Source organism: Diadema antillarum, unplaced genomic scaffold (genome assembly GCF_040938485.1).
Source record: "Diadema antillarum isolate AM-2024a unplaced genomic scaffold, OU_Dant_1.0 seq00000735_RagTag, whole genome shotgun sequence".
NCBI classification, from domain to species: Eukaryota; Metazoa; Echinodermata; class Echinoidea; order Diadematoida; family Diadematidae; genus Diadema; species Diadema antillarum.
The window spans coordinates 681,956-702,885 of record NW_027271635.1 but is presented as its reverse complement, the minus strand read 5'-3'; the positions used below and the strand labels follow the sequence as shown (position 1 = coordinate 702,885).

General features: G+C 38.5%; 1 protein-coding gene across 1 annotated transcript in view; it reads left to right on the top strand.

The window, feature by feature from the left end:
• Positions 1–20,930, top strand: part of LOC139738331 (potassium voltage-gated channel unc-103-like) — a 226,115-nt gene that overhangs the window by 123,512 nt on the left and 81,673 nt on the right. The window contains exon 3 of the mRNA XM_071648972.1: positions 18,066–18,107. The gene's annotated coding sequence lies outside the window, so the exon portion shown is untranslated. The remainder of the gene's footprint in view (positions 1–18,065; positions 18,108–20,930) is intronic.

The following is a 20,930-nucleotide window of genomic DNA, read 5'->3' as shown; positions in this document are numbered from 1 at the left end:
GAAAAATAAGGGAAAGGGCAGGGAAAGCATCTCCACGTTCGAGTTAGTCATAATGTAAGATATTTACGAGAAATGAGAATTCTTGCTTTCAGCTTTGAAAAAAACAAACCAGCAATATAGAAAAAAGGAAATTGAGACAGAAGGAACTCGAACAAAGCTTTTAGCATTTTTTCCAGGTAACTATAAGACAATGGTTATTTGCAGATGTTGACCACGGTCGCAGTGAGGGAGAGAAAAAAAATGCCGCCAAAACAATACCTTGCATGCCCAGTGCAATATCTGTACCAAAAATACAACACACTCGAACACACACAACACACACACACACACACACACACACACACACACACATACACACACACACACACACACACACACACACATACACACACACACACACACAAGAGCTTTTGTTGTGATTTGGCCATTCTGCAAGGTCCCAGTTATATTTCATTATTTTTGGAAGCTGGAAAATTGAAAATAGTATTCTAGATGCAAGTTATTGAAGTGCAATGCGCATTTTGTCAATAGAGAGAGAGAAAAAAAACCCGTGAACAGTTACGCCAACATTGTTATTTTACGTTTACGAAAACGTCGAAATCAAACTGTCAAAAGTTCGGTTTTACTTGATATAGGCCTGTCTATTTTTACCTCTTTCATTATACAATACATGATATCTTCTTTGTTAATCTTGGTTCCAAAACAGAAGACGCTATTCAGCCTTGTCGTATAATAGAAATAGTGTGCCGTTAGTACCGATGAATCTAGAAACCCACGAAAGTCTACTGACAATGACAGAGAGGAGCATATAATATTGATCCAGATTAAAATCCCTTGGACATGTGCTCCAGTAATTCCTTTATGATCCTGGACAGAGATAGTGACTACTCATCACCAGAAATTCATTGAATTTTCAACTCTTTAAGGGGAATCCTGGTTGCATCCTCTAAAGGGAATCAGGAAAAGTCGTAAGAAGACATGTTCAAAGTCCGCTTGGGTATTATACTTATTTTTCTTTTTCTTTTTTAGCTTTCCTGTATTTTTTGCTCACGTTCCTGTTTTTCTTTCTTTGACTTGCTTAACGCCTTGACACACAGATTAACTGATTTAAATTGTATCTTGCACGTTATTGCTGAATAGAATTGTCCCCTGATCGTTGTATCAACTGTTGCAGTGATACATACAAATGTGGTATATTTCTTTTTTTCTCTTCTTAGGAGGGGATGAGGTCAGAAGAGTAGAAGAGAAGGGGGAGAGATTACACTGTGTGCAAACACATTAAAAAAGCAAGGCTTTCTGAAACACGAACAAGCATCAGATGATTTTTGTGTTTATACGTGCATTTGTATGATAAATCATACGTGTCGTTTAGAACCTGTTTATGTGACATAGATTGATTTGAATTAGTTGAATTAAAGTGCTATCGCTCCTAAAGCTAGAAATGTGAACATTTCAAAAGAAAACGACTGGCTAAAAGTTTTGGAAAGTATGTCAAACAAATTGAAAAATTGGGATGATTGATGAATGTCAAAAAAGGCAAAGGTGACACAACATCTGCTCGCTCAGAATGACTTCGGGACGGAAATCAGAGCTGAATAACAACAACAAAAACAAAAATAAAATCTGGGACATAGCTTCCGATATCCAAAGCTGTGATCCCTGAGGAAAGATCATTCTTTTCTTACAAATACATGCTACCGTAGAGAACCCCTTCTTTCTGACTCTGAATACTTAACTTCCTTTCACTTATTCAAAAAGAAAAGAAAACACACATACACACACACACACACACACACCCTCCTTTTTGAGTCAGCATCAACATATAATCTTCAACCAGACTCTGTGTGTTTTACCGGGTCAGGACAAATCCCCCTGCTAAGTACCGGATATTGACAGGGCTAGAGTAAATATTAGGGTTAGGGTTAGGGTTAGGGTTAGCATTAGGTTCAGGATTAGGATTACGGTTAGGGTCAGGGGAGTGGTCTGGGGTAATTGTCATGGGGTTAGTTGTTCTGGAACCTCTTTGCTTCGGGTGTTTTTTGTTTTTGTTTTTGTTTTTGTTTTTTTTTTTTTTTTTTTTTTTTTTGGGGGGGGGGGTTTGGTTTTGTTTTTTTTTTACTCGAGCGAGCCGAACGAGGAGACATGATCCCATAACCGATTTCCTCTCGTAACGAGATATACTAGTTGTATAGACATTACTGCGCTAACACCCTATAAGCTTATTATGGGCTTAGGTGCCGAATTTGCTGCAGTGTAATTCAATTCAATTCAGTGAATTTTTAAAATTGATAAGAGGACATAGTCTTACTCAAAACGCGTATAAGTAGAACTAAAGCAGATTTCGTATCATCTCATTACATCCTATGTCATATAAATTCATATCATATAGTATTTCTTTACAATTCAAAGTGTGAGAACATTGTGTAATTCATTTGTGAAAATATAATAATGCCAGTTTTCTGTTTCCTCTTTGAAAGGTTATGGATGTATTGTATCCTTTGCCACTCAGTTATAGATCACAGAATTCATTGTTACTCCTCACTCCTGAACACACCTCTATATTATGACCTGTCTGTGCGTTCCCACATGACGTTAAGTGGTAAGGGCCTTCCACACTCTCGACAGGTAAGATAAACACCTAAATCAAGTTCCGATTCTCAGTCATTAGTTTGGCAAGTAATTCTCACCTTTATTCTTTTCCCCTGTTTAATTTGACTAGGTATCTATATATAACCCAGTTTCCATCAAATGAAATAAGCCTATCATGATGAGAAATTAAAAAAAAAAGAAATCTACTCAAAAAACATAAATAAACTGCAAGAGAAAGCGAATTATATTCACAACATAGAACGATACAAAATCGAAAAAAAAAAATCGGAAAAGAAATAAGAAAGATATGACATTTTGAAATTTTACAGTTTTTCGGAAAACCTTTCTTGACCAATCCTTGGCGAGTTGATGATGGCATACCCACATAATCTTTCATGTATGTAATATATGAAATTAGAAGAAAGAAAAAAAATGTATTTTTAGCTAATACAAGTAGATGCCTGTTCTCATACCAAGTTAATCATATTAGAGCTAACATTTGTTCTTTTTTATTTTGGGTTGTATTAGGACAAGTTTTATATTATTTCATAGTGCTGAAATATGAGATTCTTGTCATTTCTGTATATTAAATGAATAAGAGTTTTTTGTCATTTTTTCTGAAATTCTGTAGGGAATATTTTCTCTTTCTTTTGAAGTTTATCTATTTTTGGGGTGGATTTCTTCGTTAAGTATCATCTTTTACTACTAGACCCCTCCCCTCCCTCTCCCATCCCAGAGTTAGGGACGTTGAAATACTCCTCGGCTGAGCGATAGAGGGTGAGAGAGAGAGAGGGGGGGAGGGGGGTGAGATGGATAGAGGGAGAATTGTTTGGATTTAGGGTGTTTGTGAAGTCTTTAGCGATTGTCCAATTTACTCGGAGAGATAAGAACGGTAGTGCGTTAATTGACAAGTAGTATAGCACATTTTGTTCACATATCGGATATGTTATGTTCACTCTGTATTTCCACTGTAATGCGTCCAAGTGTTTTTGTGTGATACCTCGCGGCATCATGAGAGTTCTCTTCTGCTCTTCTCATAAATTATTTCATAATTTCGCACAAACAGGCTATTCATTTAGCGCCGTGCCTCTGGGCCCATAAGGCTGGTAATAAGAGGAGAGACGATAATTTGAAGGGAAGGAAACTGGCTTTAATATCCGTCTGCTTCCTTACTGATCAAACAAATGGAAGGGGCCGTCCTTCTTTTCTTTTTCTTTTTTCCTCCGATGAACGGAACGGAAACTCCCATAGGTGGGAGGTAAAATCGACATAACAGAGAGATTACAGTGTCTTTTGCAGGCGAAAATCCCAAACGGTGCCCGCTTATGTGGAGCACATGTGCCGGTACCATTAGGCGACTGGAGAGACATCCATTCTACACTAAAACTTTTCTCGGGAGAGAGGAAAAAATCCCGCGAGAGTTGTGTTGTGACACCTTAATTGTGTAACTGTTTTGCCACGCTTTGGACATCGAGAGCCCATTGGCTTCTTTTGAAGGTAGGCCCTATGTGAAAAATTACCAGCAAAAAGGAAACAAATAACAACAGCAGCGATTTTGGTTGATGTTCGTTATTCCGGAGCTTCGTTAATGTGAAAAGGAAATAAGGTTCGTTATTCCGAAAGTTCGTTGTTCCGAATCGCACACATTCCCTATATCGGAGGTTCGTTAATCCGTAAATGAAAAAGTTCGTTGATCCGCACATTTTGTGGCGTTATTCCGAAGGTTCGTTATTTCGAAGGTTCATTAATCCGAAAATAATGTTCTTTTCGGATTAACGAACCTTTAGAATAACGAAAAGTAACCACGATTCCAACCGGAAATGTTAATAAGAATGGTATGTGAATTAACTTATTTCTTCACTTCGTGCCAATATAGTCTATCCCCGAAAAGTAGTTTAACGTTACTTACACCAACGATATACACCCACAATTTAGTGACACAAACACACACAAACACACACACACACACAAACACAAACACACACACAAACACACACACAAACAACCAAAGACTCAAACGAATACACAACTCACACACACACACACACAAAAACACACATTGACAAGTCATGAATACGTGTATGAGTAATGGAGGCAATGGTAGATTATTCTTCGTTTTCTTTCTCCCTCTTCCTCTTCATAATTGTTTCTTCCTATTTTTTTTTTCTCCTGGTTTGTTCTTCCCCCATAATGCCCATGTACAACGTTAAGACATGAATGCCTGCTTTGGATAAAAAGCAAATGCTTCTCTTTTCATCTTCTTCTTCTTCCCTTCTTCCTCCACTTTTTCCCTCTTATTTTTTTTCCGCCTCCCCCGGATTATCTTGTTGGTAATGGTTACTTTTTTTTTCATATCCCCAGAAACACAATACAAAGGGAAGGTATTTATCTGCAAGAGGTCTAAAATTGGAAGAAGAGAATGGCAGGTGCGAAAATGTTGGTTTTCAAACTTCCCGAACGGAATAATATAAACGATGCGGTTTGTATAAGTAGGGTCACGGGTGGGAAAACTTGAGTGATGCATGTTGGTGTAACGAGAAAGTAGTGGTTAGGAGAAAAGGTGTAGAAATCAATCGATGAGAAGTGGTAACGGTTCTCGCGGTTCAGTATGAGGACATCGTTTCTTAGAAAGTCTGCATCATCCGGCACGAAACGCATCCCATCCCAGGGCTTTATACCTTCTTCGATTTCAAGTTTCTTTCATTTTGCCTCGTTCTACGTTCGAAGGAGTTCACCAAGGACCTATAAGTTCTTTTCATTTTGACTTTAATATCTCAAGTTACATGTATCCTTATGTTTTAATTCGTATCAGTAATTTTATGAAATCACTGACATCTTTCTTGCATTTCATTATTTTTCAATTAGTATCAGTTAGCTTTATGTAATTACTGGCTTCTTTTTGCATTTTGTTTCATGTATATTCTCTATTCCTTTTGATTCTGTGCTTCAATTTATCTCTTTATTGATGTTCTCAGCAAGTAGAGCACTGTAGAGGGGGCCCACACTCTACAAGCTCAGCCTTTTTAGTGGGTCCCTCCATTTTTCTCACTTTGCGCAATGATATACTTTACTCCCACCATACTTCTATTTTTATCACAAACTAATTATAATCATTATAAGTTTCCTCAATTATGGTATAGTCTTTTCATTCTAAAATGTTATGATTACCTTATTCTCTGTTATCAAAGGAAGTGCAATGTAAATGTTTTGTCGAAAAAATGATATAAACTTTGAAATTGAAATTGAAATATGTTTCATTTCATTTTATACGTATTACGACAAATAGCATTTTATGATCGTTAGCTAGGTCTAGACATGCAGATTGTTTGTTTTTTCTAATGAAGTAATTTGACAATGCCCCAAGAGTAAATTCCATTAGGTCTGGAGTACCCACAAAACAAACAAATAAAAGCATTTCTTTTTTCAAATAATGTGTTAAGTCTGCTGCCAAACATGCTATATGACAAATACGAAAGATAATCTGTTCTAGTCCGTTCGTTTCCAAAGCTTATACCTGTAATACACATAGTTTATAGTTTACACAATGAAAATATATTGTCAAGAGGATATTGCACTACTTGCCTTCCAAAATGATTTATATATACAACACACACACTCACACACGCACGCGCTCGCATACACACCCATATACAATGTATGCGTGTGTGTCTCTGTATGTGTCTGTTTGTGTTAATGTTGTTCTTTTGGATATGTACATTCTTACATATAGACACACACACGCGCGCGCGCCCTCGCACACATACACACACACACACACACACACACACACACACACACACACACAATTATGACTTGCATCATCCGTACCTATTGTCTCTCCCACCTGTTTTTGTCGTCTTTTCTGTATGATGTCATATTAAACGTAAATATTGATGTTTACGTTCTGTAAGTGGGATAGAAGTGACACCTCCGACACGTACAAGATGCTTGAATGCCGAGTGCAATCATTCCGTATATACACGCGGCAATGTCATGAAAGTAAGATTAATCCCTTAGCACGAAACGACAACACGAATCCCTTTTCCATTCTGCGTTGAAATCAAAGGGAAAAGTTCACACAAACACACATAAAAACATAAGCTTAAAGGGAACGAACACCATAGGTGAATGACATCAGTCTACAAATAAAGAGATACATAGCAAACGCATCGAAGAAGTGATACATGTACTTTGATTTGCTTTTAATTGACGGATTGAGTGAGAGTGACTATGGAATGCCAACCATCGCATTAATGCGTGTTAGCTGTGTAATTACCAAACCTTTAGTCATTCGTAAGTTACCGATAGCCATAATGCATGACGCAGCAAAAGCGTTGTCGTACCCTTCGTCAACCAGTGCTGCATAATCTCTTTGTACCAAAATGCGAACATTTGCAAGTGAAATCAATGTTATACTCCTAGGTGATCCATCCCTTTAACTTGTCATCATCTCCTGGATACTGAAATGCATAAGGAATTAGGCACGTGTGCAAAATCAAGTCCCTCGCGAAAGCAATCCCGGGGTGTATTCCTGCGTGATTTAAATGACGAGCGGCGTCCACCACAAGACGTTCAATCCACACCTAAAGGGAGAACTGTGGTGACAAGTTTTCTGCGGATATTAACCAGGCAGCAGGGATGCCAAGAGCAATTTCCACAGCAATAGTCATCCTTAACGAGGACCAAACGTGCACCAACCTCCGCCGAAATCACCGGGGCATTCTGGTCCCGTCATTCCCCCCGCTTCAAACATCTCGTGGCGCATGAACTCCCGATGCCGTAGAGAGAAAAGTTAGAGAGGAAACTGTACATAGGGTATGACCTTCCCGGGGTCTGGTAATCTAGACTATCTGTGCGATGAGTAATCCGTAATTATGACATACAATAACTCCTCAATGCAATCTAAAATGGGTTATATCGAGTCATTTTGTTTTTCTTGTAACGGAGATAAAGGTCGTATCTCAAAGATCTATCCTACCACACGTCTGAATTATCGGGGGGGGGGGGGGAGACGACAGCAACAACAACAACAAACTGTAGTTCTGAGATGAGATCATCGGTTGTCGTGGTTGTTGTTTGTATATTATTTCGTTTTTGGCCCGTAACAAATTTATTATCATAATACACTGTAGTCATTTTGGGTTTTTTTCCGATACATTAAAGTGTTTTTACCTTTTAAAGCTTGATACAGTTTGTTGGAGCATCGATGTTAAGAATTGGTTATAAAGTCTATAAGCTTCACTTTCCTTTCACGATTATCTCAAATAGGACGTTATGAAAGATTGTTTCCAGCCGGGATTCAATAATAATGATAACAACAACAACAACAACAACGACAACAACGACGACGACGGCGACGACGACGACGACGACGACAAAAACAACAAGTTATTAAAGTATAAATACCCATAAATATTGTGATTGAACTATAAGGCCAGTACCATAATATTGGTTGCATCGCGCATCTGTGTCCGTGTTCGAATCTATTTTAGGTGGCTGTACTAATGATACACTGCTAATGCTTACGAGCAAGTCATACAGCCTTATATGGCTCGACGAATGATTATAAATAGACAATCAGGATAAAGTGCCTAAGACCTAGGGACACAACCGCTATGATACTGTCAGGGATCTCGAACAAAGAACTTGACGACTTACGGGACCTTGTGAACAGCAGAGTCCATTGTCTTTGATATCCGAGACGCAACGGTTCCTCTCTATTAGAGCTCTGTGCTTGATGCCTCGCCAAACAGCAAACTTTCATCATAATCAACCAAAGGTTTACAGGGCTTTTCAGTCAAACAATTGGAAATGCATGAGAGTTTATCAAACTCGAGTACATGAAATCAGTATTAGTTACCATGATATACTAAGGTTCAGACTTTGAATGTTTTCACAGTTGTACGATGCAAACTGATTTTGTGGTCGAAGTATGAGTTTGTGAATTCACGGTTTTTAATTCATGACACGGTGTGCGAAATAGAGAGCATTCCACATGTTTACTTTCGCCATTGACAACAAGTGAAAATTGGAAGTCGATGTGGATAAATGAAGGGAATAGGTAAAGTTGAGGGAGCCCCCCACCTGACCCCATTCCCCCCCCCCTCCCCGAAACCCCCCGAAACGCCACGAAACCTATATACGACTGAATGTCCATGACATTTTAGGAGATATTAAGCTAATATCAATGCTGTTGGAAATGGCGTCACCAATAAAATTCCGGTTGGGTCGCAATAATATTGGCATAACTATGTAAAGGCACAGTAATTTGAATCATTTTCGTAATGACCGTAGCAATTTCGGGCTGTTGCAAGTGCCAGATTGCTATAAATTCGAATTATCAAATGCGTTCTGCTGTTGTAATGTTGTTTCTTGATATAGGTCGTTAATAATCTAACACGACAGCTCACGCGGGAGCGTTAAACTGTCATTATAGATTTTTTTTTATCTCTTTCCCTTCGAAAGCGCCCAAATGATTTTTCTGAAATCGTCCAATTTTACTCAGTTTTATTGCATGTTTTCCTTCGCTGTCTTCCATGGACTTTGTCGTACGATGTCAACTTGAATGACATCCAAAAAGCATTATCCTATTACTTGTATTTAGCATTTTTTTGTGAGATAATGAAAAACCTCTTAAGAATATGAAAGGGCATGTAATTCCAAGAGGAATTCAACGTTTATTCGATAAAAATTGGTTTTGTTCAAAACAGAGCAATGCTAATAAAAGTTGTGACCCAAGTTTTATTAGGATCGCTTTGTTTTACTTAGTTTTTTCGATTTCTCAGCCATTCCAAAACCGACTTTCATCTAATAATCCTTGAATATTCCTCTTAGAATGGTATGCGCTGCATTATTTCATAAGTGGTTTCTTAATATCTCGCAAAAGTTAAAAGCCCAATTCTTATCGCCACCAATAATACACAATCCCTTTAATGAATCGTCATGCCTTTCAACGCTAGCTAGCCAGCTACCAAACCACGTGATTTAGAAATGAAAAGAAAGAAAAAGCAAGGACGATACTGCTGCTTGTATTGCGACGCGCAAACATGCATCAACGATGCACGAGTGCCCGCCGCCCAAAGTTTAAAGGTCAAACATAACTTCCTGTTACTTTCGGGTCATGAAGCAAAACATGGCGATCGATAATGGGCTCTCGGTAATGGAGAATGTCAATAGACATCATTATCATCCCAATCGATTTCAAACAAAATGTCTGCTCTATGTCCAGCACAAGGCTACACTGTTGATGGACATAATTTCACGCAGGCTGACTTTAACTTGATCTTTAATACGAATCCAGGGAAGGCGTCTGTTGCATGAAAGTGTGATCGATATAGTGTCCCAGCTATTCCAAAGTTCTTCAGCTTCTCTGCCACTGACGATGTTGTGCTCTCAATGACAAATCAGCAGTGATGAAATCCTCTACTGGTATTAACATTATTTTATATCGGTTCAATTGAAACTTGCCTAAACAAAATGGAATCAAATATTGTGATATTGAAGTGCATAAAGATAAACACTTATTGTGCCAGAGGTTCCTTTTTCCGATATGTTTGTAAAATTATAAATCAGCAGTTGCAATCCTACAAATTCATTTGTACATATCATAGAGACACAAGTGATGAAATCTTTCACAGGACTTACTGCGCTGTTGAAATGAATAATCAATAAAGGAAACAGTGATTCACCCCATCCCGGCCCATATATTCTCCGCACTCTGAGATGGCACTAGAAAGACATCCACGCACAACGCACAAACACGTACTTTGACACGCACAAGCGCACACAGACACACACGCAAACAGACACATGAAAAGTGCGAAACCATTTTCTTCGCCAGTTAATCTGTGAGAAATATGAATGATGGCGAGTCCTTTTCCCATCCCAGAGTGCTTTCAACCCGGAACGAGACTTACGATGTGTGCCTATACGTACTCGTGTGGAGCCCAATTCATTTGGACTTGCCGATTGCCCCCAGACGATTTTCTGTCTATCTAACACTGCGCCCGCCCTTGGACCAATACGTACGGCGCGTATTGCTCTGCTATGAAGGCTTATCAAGTAGAGCCAATCCACCTGTTCAGCCTTATGCACTATCAAGGGACCCGGATATGCATTTTTATCAAATATGATGTCAACTACTGTATCATAACTATAAATGATTATTCAATAATTCTTCAAATCTGTTGTCAATTACCGCTTCATAATCCTGTCAATGAAATTACAATAAAGGTTCATTTACATCACTACAATTTGTAATGTTAAATTGTTTCGTTTTGCTGCATTATGCTAAAATGAAAATTATGTCTCCATTGATAGAAAATGATAAAAGTTCTTGTAACAAACAAAAAGAAACGTAGCGCGGAAGAGACGGGTTACCGCCAGAACTCATGGCTGGCTCTGTAAAACGGGGTTGGCTTTAAAGAAATGGTATAGTATGGGTTCAGATGAGGATTCAGCTTTTAACTTTTTGCAATTTACTTAGAAACAATGTATGAAATGTTAAAGAACATTATGCAATCTAAAAGGAATATTCAAAGCTTACTTGGTGGAAATCGGTTTGAAATCGCTGAGATATCCAAAAAGGAAAACAAAACGATCAGTTTGTTTCAGACATCTCAGCCATTTCAAAACCAATAATTCATCAGTAAACATTGAACTCCTCTTTGAATAAATTATGGTCTTTCATATTTCATGAGAGGTTTCTCATTATCTCGGAAATTAATTTGCAAACCTGAAGCCCCGCCATCTCAACCAAAAATGCACCATTCCTTTAACAGTTACTGCTTGGGGTCTGGGTTTTTCATCTCCATCAAATATTCGTCGAATGACTTACCTCAGTACACGTAATCGACCTTCCCTCCATTTTGATGATTCCAATGTATGCGGAAGTATCCTCTGAAAGAAAAAAAAAAGAAAAGAAATATTAGAAGGTAAACCCAAATCAAATTGTCTGCCAGGATACGATCATGCTTCATAATGCGCGCTGAAATTTGCCCGCGTTGATTCTGTCAGAATTTGCTGACAGCGGTCTGTGATCGGCCGCCCCGCAGTCGGTGGATGTGAGGGAAGTATAACCCATGCCCAATAATCACGCGAATAAAGGCAATCTTTTTTTGCCCGAGGTCATCCGAACTTTAAATGGAATATGGATTTTGGACCACTGCATACATCCACACGAGTGTTCATTGGAGAGAATCAATTTCAAGAATAGGTGCTTCGCAGACATAATGTCATGTGCTTAGCTCCAAAATACTCATTCATGATTGCACCCATCCGTCAGAGTAATACTGCAAAGTTAGCTAGATTATTATCCTCTTTCCCGTGCATCGTTATTCCGGTTCAACATGACCTCATACAGCGAATTGAATTCTAACCTTTAGTGGCAAGAAGGGGGTACAAATATCCAATTTGCAAACATCGAAATAAGCGATCTCCTCATTGAGGGGTATAAGAGATAGAAGAAATGAACCAAAATAAAAATATGTTTTAGATCCAACAGTCACAAAATTATAAAATGCTATTAAGGATTATCTCTTCAACGCCATAATTGGAAAGTGTTTTGAAGTTTTCTTTCTTGAAAAACAGGTTGCCGACATTAATCTTTTTTGCAAAGTTGAGTTTTGCCGATATACTCAGAGGCAATTTTTTGTTCACATTTTAAACAAATATCTAATTTCTTTGTCTGTAGAACGCAACAAGCACGACTCGTTTCTCGATGCTACGATATACACTCAGAGAAGATATTTTCTAGCACCAAAAAGGAATATATCCCATGAATCAAACATATACAAAAAAGAGTTACAGTCCAAAGAATAGCAGAAATTAAATAGATTTGCAATATTGATGTGAGGCGGTTGTTCCTATTAACGATTCCTGTAGAAACGAATTTTTCGTTAATGCTTACGCAGTTTGTTGATTTCAATTCTAACACACAATGACGTAATGATATCTATAGCATGTACATCATTGTAAAACCAGAACTGCGAGTGGAAATAAGTTATAAGCGAAAAGAACTTGAAAAAAATGTGGCTGTGGTGTTCCCATCTACATGAATTGTATTTACTTCACACTAGACTTTCTGCAGCAAGCTTTTGTACACATATTACAGCGCAACCTACATCTCAAGTGCCTTTGATCGAACGCCTTGATCAAGTAACAGCTTAGCGATTGCATTCCATCTGACAAGACACTCAGCTGTTGGACTTAACCTTTCAATACGAGATTCTTTAATCTCCTTGAAACACTATATTCACGGGAACTATCAACCATCAATTCGCATTTGTTTTTGTACTATTTAAGTAGTGTTGACAATATGCTTATATTACAAATTGTAAACAGTTAAGAAAATAAAAAATGTTTTTATTCAGCGTAGATTCAGCTTGGATAGGTGTGTTAAATAATGTTTACCGAGGGATCCACGTCTACAAGCATGTTAATCACTCTTTTCCATTGCTTTATTCACTTCCGTCATTTCTGCAAAGTTGATTGTTTCTTTTGAACCACAGGTTGACTATACATTAATCCGAATGTTACATCTGGTACTGTTCTTTATAGTGTGTTCTTTACCCTTTGTTTGTATACTTTGCGTGTTTTGCACTATGCATTGTCGATGGAAATAATAAACAAATTGAATTGAATTAAAAAGTTACAGTAGACGATAGGTTAGTGTCGGGGGAGGGGGTATGTCAAAATCAATCAAGCCATGGGACGAACTATCCATGAACTAGATAGTATCATAAAAACGAAGGTATGGTTTGAAAGTTAATACGACACATAGACACGAATGCTTAGACACAGTGTACCTTTCCTGTAACTAAGACTAATCATTGTTCTTTTTTTTTTTTTGTAATTGGGTGTGAATAAAAAGATAGCTGAGAGCTTAGAGTGAATAATGCGAATCTTGAGTTTACGTATTGCCAAGATCTACACTCTTACAGGAAACCCGCGACGTAATAGCATTTTATTGTCTGTGTTTTTCTTCTTTTTTTTTTTCGCTGCATGGTCTGGTCACTTAAAGACATCCCATCCACCCGTGGGAGCAGGGGGTTCATTATCAATGTATCGCCGCCTGGGGGCGCGGCGTCCCACGTCTTATGAATTATGGTATAGTACGCCTCGTCCGGGGGCGCTGTCAATTTGAGCGCACAGGATGAAGCGAAGGATGCTGGGAATTGAGAAATGGTTATTAATATTTTACGCACGTATCTGGGTCGATGTCCACGTCAAATGAGCCACCCCACCCTCCATTTTGCAATACATTCTTCAAAATATGAACACTGTTTTTCCTGGTCCTTTGAGTGGGCTGTCATGTAACGCATGCATATTATATGACGCCTGGGCTGAGACGTTGCACAAGTGTCTTAAAGATTTTTAACACTGATTCAGACATTCCCGGTTTTCTTCGTTTCCAGGTTTGCGCGGGAAGGTGATATGATAGAGTATAATGATAATGAAAAACATTTCTGGGAAGTCGGTTTTGAACACGAGGGTGAATAAAGTGTCCTTCGTGTATCTGTCTGAGCGATGAATCATAAGAACTATATTTTGAATAACTGAATACAGACATCTTGCGGGTAATAGTTTGTCTGGTATACTCCGACGAGTCTTCATAATGTATCTTTGACGGGGAAAAAATTGTAGTCAGCTCGTGAACATTGTAAATTGTCCTATTCTAGTCACGCTATGAATGCTCCAAATAAATAGCTTCATGTGAGGAGGACGTGATCACTACATTAGAATTCCAGGATTGGAAGTTGTAACTATCAACCTTGAACTATGTTTCCATTTCATGTCCTAATCACATTGATGACCAAACTAAACTCAAGCATCATAGCCATAAAACTTGAGCTATGATTATGTGCATTAACTGTCAAGAACAAATTACCCCTCTAGATTTAGTGGGTAGGTCTTCAAACCGACTAGAGATTTTTCAAGGATGATGGAAGCTGCTTATCCGACTTACCAACAATCACAAAATTGGAAATGAATTATGTTTAAATCATTTGTAATCTCTTCGTTTTTAAGGGGTATTTTTCATACGGACGCAAACGTGAGACTGTCTACCAAAGACGACCAGACTTTTATGATTACGGATGTGTATCAATGTGACACATAAAGTGTAATGATGTGCGGAATAACGGAGAAATGGAGAAATTGCATGTGCTAGGCGTTGTAGTGTCTATGGGCAACTATATGATAGTGCAATCCTGAAATTACGATTCACAATTACGCAGTTAACGTCGCTGTCTGTTGTTTTCGGGCAGTCTGGGCCCGCCGACCTAGCCACGCAGTACGCCCCTTGGTCAATGACAAAAAGGCCCGGCTCCCTCTCTCTCCCTCTCTCTCTCCCACTCAACGATGGTACGTTCGCGTTTTAATCGATTATCGATTTCCCCTTTCTAGGAGGGTCCTCTGCGCTTTACCGGCAAACTGTGTACTACTGTGTTTAGTCAAGCTGTGTGTGGCGTTCTAACTCTCGTTCTCTCTTTCAATATGGTGTTTACATATTAACACTGTATCGATGAGGCTACACCGGGTCCGTATCGGATGTAAGAGCAGCTAAGTGAGAACAGAACGTCGTGAGTTACTGGCCTAGTAGTGCTGTACCAGAGCATTAAATTTTTTAGTCACCATGGAATGCCACGGGATACGATAATATCATCAGAAATTGGTAAGATGTTCATGCGTAGATGCTGAGGCAGTTTGGGTGGATATTATAAGGCTTTCTGTTTGCACATCCGTGTATGAGATATTAAAGTGTTTGCCGATGCCGTGCTAATGAACGCTTTTATGAAATTAGTTTTGCGCCTGAGTAAACTTCCCCGAAGGATATGTCGGCGTATGTTTTAACTCGTTCCTCTCTGCACGCTCGCTCTTATTCGGAGTTGGGTATCGTTGATTGGATCTGATAGGTGTGGGTTATCCATGGGGTTGGTGTTTGGTGGATATCGCCCAAACTACAGAAGGTCTCTACTTGTATTTTAGAACAACTGAGAACCGGTTCTGTTGTAGTTCATTGTTGTTGAGGGGCCTATGCATGCTCATTATAGTCAAACCACGGCTTGTCTTCAAGAAACACAAAGCGAATCCCTTCGCTATACAGCGAGAACGGAAACTGGAAGAACTCTGTTTTCGCATCTGGCGACTCTAAAGTGCATGGGTGATGATCTACGAGACGGCATGGGCATGGGGCGCTGAGTTTGTTATGACTTCTGTGATGTTAAGTGTTTGTTGCTCTTTGTCATTTGGGTCAAACGGCTTAGTTCGAGGGATGGACGAACTGCGCACCCCCGAAAAGGCCCTTTGATTGATAGGGGGTTATGCTGAATAGGGCACGTAGCACACACATTACACTCACCCATACACCACACACACTCGCTTACATGTATAAATGATACACATTCACACACTTGCATATCCCGCATATTACTCAAGGGTTACTTTCGATTTGGGTTGTAACACTCAGGAGTTTACCGGCATGCTGACATACAAAAATTAGGTCGACAAGAGGAGAATGTATCTGATGTGACAGTATACTTCATACGTTGAGTGCGTTTTTTTTTTAAATATCCAAATGAATTATCGTATCTTCAATTTCAATTTCAATTTTTGTAGAATCGTATTATATACATAAGTATGTATATTGTGCACATATATGCGATTTTTCATACATATAATGTGTATATCAAACTTAACAAATAGATGGATGATTATGTACAAAAAGAAGTAAAGATTTTGATATACACATATATAGCACCCACATGTACAGTAATCTATGCGCTAACAATTATTACAGTACACAACACAACTACTGTATATCACATGTATGTGATGCGTATTTCCATTATGTGTATAAAATGTCATATTACGTCATAGTCGATATATCATCTACATATTTCAACGAAGCTAATCTGGCGGTTGAGAGTTCTTTTTTTGAAGGGGTATAATTGGTTACCTTCCAGAATTTTTCACTTTTTGCGCAAGACCACATTGCCTTTATAGGTAAAGCGCATACCTCAATATTTGGTAAGAATGTATCCGCTCCTTTTTCCATAAGAAGAACATCGTAGAGGTTCTAATATTAGAAATAATTCCGGATATTTTCGCTTTCCTTTTCCGCTGCAGTCTACTCTATGTCTCTTACGTTGATAAAATCAAGTTTTATTTCGTTCAGATTGACGAAATTGACTTACAGACAGATGTACATTATTGTAGTTCACCCCCATTTTTCTCCTTTGCCTTTACTGCAACGTCTGTATGTGAAAATGTCCCATGTTATAATGTGAATTAATTTTTCGGTGTGAATGGTGCCGAGAAAAGGAGAAACACAGTCGACAAAGCAAACGGGGAGTTTATCGCCTCTCAGCCACTTAACACTCTCCTGTACATGTACCGAGTTCCTTCGGTGCTCGAATTACCGCCTTATCTCACCGCGTCATCATTTGTTGGCTGCCCGTCTTACGTGGACCCGATCTAGCTTATGGCGGGAAAACGCCGGAGTACAAAAGCGATAAAAATCTTGATGTGCCAAACGACCTATTAAAAGGACTTTAAATCCACCATTCAACTGCCGTCCTTGAAACTTGTCATTTTAATTTATATGTAACAAGAAAAAAAAATCATCAGGTCTTCCCAATTTTTCTCTTTTCAAAGGATGCCCCCCCCCCCCTCCATAAGCAATGATTTTGAATTTCAAAAAAAAAAATTATAGCATGTGGAATGTTCGTATTATAAACCTTCTTATACACTGGTTTGAAAATATATGAAATTGCTTCGCTCCGTAAACGGAGATTGTTTCTCTTAAGATGACAATTCAACCGTACACGTTTATTGTAATCAATATCTATAGACCGAAGGTTGCTACCAAAAATCTTATAACATACTTGACAAAATTGCTTGCACGGAACATGACAAGCGGGAGAACACACGCACAGGTATAGAAACGGACTCTCGGAATTACAAAGAATTCATTCAGAGTCGATCAGTTTGGATATCAGTTTCTTATTGTGGGTCTGATTTATTTTGCATCACCCCTAGGTGGCGTTTATACGATGGCAATGGTGATTATTGTCACAATTGTTATCAGTGTCGACTGTTTAATTGTTTCTCTTCGCATTATAACCATTGTTGATTACAGACTTTATTGCTGTATAGAGTTGTGATACTGTACCCCGTGATACCGTATTTAGCATTAATAGATGTTGTATAATTCAAATAGATTATATATGATTACAATCAAAATTATCAAGCAAAAGACTTTTTTTCATGACGACGATGACAATTTTGAGTCCATGGAGTTTTCATGACCAAAGAATGATATAAGGGGCAGTACATTTACTTTACATAACTTCCAATACGTCGTCGCGTGTTAAAACTACCGAGCCAACATCACATTCACATTAATATTTCTTCATTTCTAGATGTTCGGGGGTAATTTATTCATTTCGATGTTTGTATTTTGTTCTACTTTGCAGAGAGACAAACACACGAACCCTGGCTGGGAAAAACACTATAAGGTAAGCATTGTGGCCGTTGTAAATAATGACGTCTCTGTTTGAACCACTTATGATGATTTTTGCACCAACACTGGAATGTCGGCATCTGACTGTGAGTGATCGAAATGACTGTCTGGAGTCACGTGGTCTCTATGAACTAATCCTGAAAAGGGGGGGGGGGGGTGATGAAGAGGGAAAATGAGAGGGGTGGGGGAGAGAGGGGAGATCTTGTCATTAATGGATGTACAACCATTTCCCTCTGTCAGTGCGTTGGGAATCATTGATTGATTTAATTGACGTAAATCGGCATGAGGGGGGTGCCATAAACCCGTCTTCACTCGGATGCTGCAGTTGCTCCGGAGTGTTCCAAGAGCTGGTCCGGCTAAAGGATCCTCGTATGGGGAAAAGGTATGGTAGTGTGTCGTTACAGCAGCTGTACACAGTAGACATACGCCTGTGATTATGAATGTGTAATTGCGTACAAGGGAGCCACGACGCATACAGATGTAATCAGTCTATGGTGCGAACTCGAAATCGATATTTTGAACGGTGCTTTATCTCTACCAAACAAAGGCCTAGAAAATGCTCACACAGCTATATATACACACAAGGGCACACTCATATACACACGAAGACTTGCAGATTGCTACATTGTCTACGGATTGTGTTTGTTTGTTGGTGTGTTTGTCTGTCTGCTGAAACATACAATTTGCGATAAGTAGATATAATGGGCGAGGATAATGCACGAAGATGAAATTTTGTAACGACGGAACAAACAGAAGCTTCGCCCCGTCATACAAATTTGTGCGTCTCTAGATATTTTCCAATCCTGCCGATATTTCGAGTGCATTCTATTTTTTACATCTAGATTTTAAACAAGCAAAGTAAAAACGTATGTAAACACGGCAGTTGTGTAAGAAACATCTACATCGAAAATATTGAAACGATTCGTAGATCATGAAAATTGTCGCATATTTATGGTGCAGGACTTAAATTAATATAACACAGACATGCTCGTTATTCCTCGTAGGATTCTAATTAAATGAACGCACCATTAAACTCTGTCTGAATGTTTGTGTGTATGTGTGTAATGGTGTTATTGTGCTCATTTTATATCGATGTAAAAACTGTATTAGAAACTCAATCTCGAAATAAACAACAAAACTATGATGTTTACTAAAACACACACATACACACACACACACACAAATGCTGACTGACATAATGCAATTATGTGATTTACATTCGATCACAAAAGAGATTCAAAAGAAAAGACCCAAAAACCATGCTATAAGTTCATAGTCATACCTCTACTTCTGTAAGTGAAAAAGAGGAGGTGTCGTGTTGATTATTAAATCGATTTATTGATAGATTGATTGTATTCCTGTCTGTATCGGAATTTGATATGTAACCTTGACCACATTTCAAGTTTCCTTAGATTTGATTTGAGTTTCATAACAAACGGCATGTCTGTGTCTTTTGTTTTCGATGTATATTAATATCAAAGCTGTATTGATGTATATAGATGTCGACAATCACTGTAATGCACAGAATATTGCTTTCCGTTCTAAGCAATTGCTTAGCAAGAGATGTGACATACCCGCGCCTGGTAAATTCGTGCATTTCCGACATACCACTTTAAGATCTGAACTTTATACACTATTAAAAATCTTCTAATAATTCGAGGCCTGCAAAACAATGTAGGTAACATCATGTCATGACATGCATAATGTAATATTTGTTAAATTTCAGATGATGGGCAGCAAATTAGAACTTTGACGGCCTTTAGGCTAAGTGGTTGACGAATAAAATGCAGTTTGATAATGTGATATATTTGCGACCGTTCCGATGAGTTGCAGACAAATATCATGCAATGTATAGCCTTCAATTCATTTCACTGCCTTTTATGCGTATATAATCCATAGACCAATCGGTAATCATTTTTGCCCCGTGGCTTTAAGATGAATTCAATGTTAGAATGAAAGGCAAGGTTGGATCGGGGCTTTAATATTCTGCGAGACGTCTTGGCTGCATGATAGAAAAAAAAAGAAAAGAATGACGGAAAAAAAGAAGGAAGGAAGGAAGAGGAGAAAGCGAATTCCGTTAAGTAGCAGACACGCGTATAGACAGAGGGGCCCAGAGCGCTGATTTCACCGACAAACATTCGTTTGCATAAATACTAGCGTTCATACGATATTGGGCAGGCTGTATAAACAGGCAAACTGTCATTGTTTCAACATGGCGTGGCTATGTGTGGGCATGGACGACACACACATTTTGCCCTCCCCGCTATGGCTAATAGACAGAAGTTAGCCTACAAAATGCCCCAAAACGATCCTATGCAGCGCAATTCTCGCGAATTCCATTCCACTTCGCTCGCATGAAAAGAAAACAGAATTCTGAAATAAATGTAATTATTCAGCAGACATATCGAATATTTGCTCTGTCTGGAGAACATTCTGCATGAAATCCTTCGGTAATACACATAAGAGTTAAAGCAAAAACAACAAGTATCTCATGTCGCTCGAGAATATACACGCTCCACTTTTGTTCCGAAATTAACTGTGTGGGAATTTCTTTTCTTGGTCCGTGTAAATTCACTGGAAATCTATAATATTTGAAGAGTTTGATTGCAAAAAACGATAAGTCCATATTTGCCAAAATGGAGATATTAGCGATTGAATTTCAAGAAAAATAAAGAGAATAATACAAAATTTTTGCTTCTTCAGACCATAAATTTAAAGATGTACCTTTATATGTAGTGACCAATGTATCATTTAAAAGGTATTATTTTGTACTTTATGACAGAGATCTTACTTCAAAATCTTCAAAAATGGACTTATC